Below are 4,822 nucleotides of genomic sequence, written 5' to 3'. Positions count from 1 at the left end.
AGGTGCTCGCTCACGCCGATATTTATTAGTTTGGTCCTGCGTTTCCTTTCCTTTGTATATAAAATGTCACTTTCCATTACTGTAGTCGGTCTTTCACGTTTCATTCGCACACCCACGTCTCCAATTTTCTCTCCTGTTTCAAATTTGTATCCCACAATGCCTTGCATGAACAGGAAAGCCCACCATGTGATGCATGACGTAGTATCTTGTACTGCGTCATAGTGAAGCAGGAAAAAATAGCGGAGAATTTAGAGCCATGTGGCACTAAATTCACTAATTGTTCTATTTAAAAAAAAAACATCTAATAAAATTGGAAGTCTGTGATTCGAATTCAGTAGCTTTCGGTCCACTAAACAAAAATAATTGGGTGTCGGGGAAAATTCTTTTTATGACCTACATGTGAAAAATCTGAAAGGCAGGACAGCTTTAAGAAAAGGAATATTTTAGTTCATAGGTTATTATATTTTACTTCAACTTTTACAAATGTGGGTAAATAATTATTCTTGCTTATTAAAAAAGAAACAAAAAGTTATTGTTTTTTAAAATTTAACAAAAGGAATATTTACATGATAAAGGAAAATAAATGTTGCATTTTTTTATGTCTCATGGGAAAATCGAATCGTGAATATCACATTATCATGAATTGAATAGAACTGTGAATTGGGTGAATCGTTCCATGCTTAATAAAGATATTTCATGTGTTTGAGAGTGGACTTTTCCTTTAAGTGCTGTGTTAAAGCAGATTACAGTTAAAAGGCTGAGTGAAGTATTGAAGGATCGATCTCATTACACACCGTCTTATACTCAGGATTTCCCTGCATGCTTTATTCATTTATTAACATCACATGACCCAGTGTATTGCTAATTCTTTCTTTCTTTCTTTCTTTCTTTCTTTCTTTCTTTCTTTCTTTCTTTCTTAGTGTTCCTTCCATCTTTCTTTCTTTCTTTCTTTCTTTCTTTCTTTCTTTCTTAGTGTTCCTTCCATCTTTCTTTCTTAATGTTCCTTCCATCTTTCTTTCTTTCTTTCTTTCTTTCTTTCTTTCTTTCTTTCTTTCTTTCTTTCTTAGTTTTCCTTGCATCTTTCTTTCTTTCTTTCTTTCTTTCTTTCTTTCTTTCTTTCTTTCTTATGTGCTTTCTTTCTTTCTTTCTTTCTTTCTTTCTTTCTTTCTTTCTTTCTTTGTGTTCCTACCATCTTTCTTTCTTAATGTTCCTTCCATCTTTCTTTCTTTCTTTCTTTCTTTCTTTCTTTCTTAGTTTTCCTTCCATCTTTCTTTCTTATGTGATTTCTTTCTTTCTTTCTTTCTTTCTTTCTTTCTTTCTTTCTTTCTTTCTTTCTTTCTTCATGTTCCTACCATCTTTCTTTCTTTCTTTCTTTCTTTCTTTCTTTCTTTCTTTCTTAGTTTTCCTTCCATCTTTCTTTCTTTCTTTCTTATGTGATTTCTTTCTTTCTTTCTTTCTTTCTTTCTTTCTTTCTTTCTTTCTTTCTTTCTTTCTTTCTTTCTTCATGTTCCTACCATCTTTCTTTCTTTCTTTCTTTCTTTCTTTCTTTCTTTCTTTCTTTCTTTCTTTCTTTCTTTCTTAGTGTTCCTTCCATCTTTCTTTCTTTCTTTCTTTCTTTCTTTCTTTCTTTCTTTCTTTCTTTCTTTCTTTCTTTCTTCATGTTCCTACCATCTTTCTTTCTTAATGTTCCTTCCATCTTTCTTTCTTTCTTTCTTTCTTTCTTTCTTTCTTTCTTTCTTTCTTTCTTTCTTAGTGTTCCTTCCATCTTTCTTTCTTTCTTTCTTTCTTTCTTTCTTTCTTTCTTTCTTTCTTTCTTTCTTTTTCTTAATGTTCCTTCCATCTTTCTTTCTTTCTTTCTTTCTTTCTTTCTTTCTTTCTTTCTTTCTTTCTTGCTTTCTTAGTGTTCCTTCCATCTTTCTTTCTTTCTTTCTTTCTTTCTTTCTTTCTTTCTTTCTTTCTTTCTTTCTTTCTTCGTGTTCCTACCATCTTTTTCTTTCTTTCTTAGTGTTCCTTCCATCTTTCTTTCTTTCTTTCTTTCTTTCTTTCTTTCTTTCTTTCTTTCTTAGTGTTCCTTCCATCTTTCTTTCTTTCTTTCTTTCTTTCTTTTTCTTCATGTTCCTTCCATCTTTCTTTCTTTCTTTCTTTCTTTCTTTCTTTCTTTCTTTCTTAGTGTTCCTTCCATCTTTCTTTCTTTCTTTCTTTCTTTCTTAGTGTTCCTTCCATCTTTCTTTCTTTCTTTCTTTCTTTCTTTCTTTCTTCATGTTCCTACCATCTTTTTCTTTCTTTCTTAGTGTTCCTTCCATCTTTCTTTCTTTCTTTCTTTCTTTCTTTCTTTCTTTCTTTCTGTTCCCTCCATCTTTTGTTCTTTCTTTCTTTCTTGTAAAATTGACAGAAATGTGAGCCCTGCTGTAAACGACAGCGAGTTCGTAGTCAATCGAATGAACAGAAATGAACTGAGATCTTTAGTGTGTTGCCTCCTGAGGACAGTTAGTGCATGGCATTGGCCCTTTAACTGAATCTGTCCGTTTACTATTTTACAGCAGCAGCAGTTTATGATCCTTGGTATTGTTAATTGATTGTTAATGATGTGAGAGCTCTGCTAACAGCTGCTGCACAGAACTTGTGTCCTCACACCTCCATAATGTCCCCAAAATGCAGTGCAGGATCAGACCACCAGGTGGAAACAAAGACTAAGCAGACATTCTGGAGACCTTGCTGTGAGATGCAGTACCACACATATCCACATGGTGGAGACAGAGACCTGGATAAAGCAGGGGACCTGAGCACACATTCACAACAGAGAAAAATGACTTCGACTGGACGGCTCGGGGTAGTGGTCACTCAGTAAGGTTTGGAAGGTTGCAAGGTCAAATCCCAACACTGCCAGTGGAGGGTCTGTGCTTGGATTTGAACTGTGCTTACGTTAGTCATTTTCACTGCATTTCCTATTAGGTGTTCTTACTTTTCCCCCCACTGTATAACAGTGAGGTTGCATTATATTTAGTTGTTTTTTCATAAAATCTATAAATCCAACAACATATCAGATCATTCAGAGGAAGTGGTGTATCATGACCAGCTTTGTTCAGTTTGCAAGCAACCAGTGCTGCTAAGCTTCTCAAAAACTAGCCTGTTATAGGTTGCAAGCCAAATATGATTCAATTTTAGTGAATCAACAGGTGGCATTTAGATGCAAAATGATTTTAGGGTCTTCATTTTTACAGGAAAAAAAAGAAAACGAAGTAACGATTTTTTTGTAAATTGGTAGTCACAAATGTTGGAGTTGAATAAGGCTTTAAAGGCCTACGAATCCCAGTACACTAAGGCTACATACACATGAATAGTTTTAAAACAAAAACGATCTCTGTCCAGATGAGCATTTTAGCTCCGTATCAGAAAATCTCCGTTCATACTAATACACCTGAAAACGCAGATCACATCATTATATTACAGGCATTTAGCAGATGCTCTTATCCAGAGTGATGTAGAACACACCCAGAGCAGCCTGGGGAGGAGTTAAGGGTTAGATGCCTTGTTCAAGGGCACTTCAGTCATTCCTGCTGGTCCAGGGATTTGACCTGGTGACCTTTTAGTACTAAATCTGCTTCTCTAACTATTAGGCCATAGCTTCCCCGTGACCATTCACATACACTGGCCATGCGTGTGTTGGTATAAACAGACAATGTCGTATGATAGGAATGTGACGAATCAAAAAGCGTACGTGTACATCGTGACTGATAAGACTCGATCTGTGTTATCATTTCCAAACGTCTCTGTTTTCACCAGTCTACACTAAAACGCTATCTGGGTTTTTTTAAACTAAAACAGGCCTGAAAGTATTTCCAAAGATCTACATTTTTTGGGCTTGAAAACTCGGGAATAGTGTGAACGCCAGGCGTAAACATAGCAAAAATGACACGTTTTAAAACTAAAACGTATTCACGTGGACGTAGCCTGTGACCTGATGTAATAGTGAATTAATAGCAAGCAAAAATCTGTTGAATTGAATTGAACATCTGATCTGGGAAAGCATCGTAGTTATAAATCCTGGATTTCTGACTCATTCAACCACATGACAGTTCTCCTCCTTTACAATAATTACATGATGTCAGTTATTGCTATCTTTGGGGGGGAAAAAACCCCGTCCTTTTAGCCTGAATCTGAAACCATCTTCGAATTAATTAACACATTAGAATGTTAACATTAGACAAAATAATAAAGTTTGAGCAATCCCCGGATATTTGCTGGAGATATTTAGAAGCTGAGAGTTTTCAGAGGCAGTTTCTCACAGATAACGACGACTACCTCCATGTAATGACTCTCATTCTCTCACTCTCAATACTGCAACAACTTCAGTGTCTTTCAGTGACAGGATTTTCATGCATACGGATATAAACATTATCGAAAGATAGCCGTCAACTAAAGATAAATATATAGATCTAGTTATAATTAAGAGAATATCGGCAATAAACCGCAATGCTCCAAAAATAAAAAAAAGGCTTCAAGGAATTAAATTCAGAGAGAAACGAGAGAGAAAGGAATGTGAGCATTTTGCAAACAGTGTCAACTTCTATTACTCTCGAAGTGTGTCAGCCAGGGTGGGGTGTGTGTTGTGTGTGTGTTGTGTGTGTGTGTGTGGTTAATCCTATGTTTATGAAACACACAGTGTGAATAGCCGGCCCTGCCAATGCTGCTACCTCTATGCCATGTCTGTGATGTATGTTTGCCCTGTCACTCTGCCTTAGAGGGGTCGAGCAGCATGGAGAGAGAGAGAGAGAGAGAGGAGGTGAAGTCAGGAGGATTTTCTCATCCTCTCCTCTCTCAT

Source organism: Neoarius graeffei, chromosome 9 (assembly GCF_027579695.1).
Source record: "Neoarius graeffei isolate fNeoGra1 chromosome 9, fNeoGra1.pri, whole genome shotgun sequence".
Lineage (NCBI taxonomy): Eukaryota > Metazoa > Chordata > Actinopteri > Siluriformes > Ariidae > Neoarius > Neoarius graeffei.
This window is presented reverse-complemented; position numbering follows the sequence as displayed.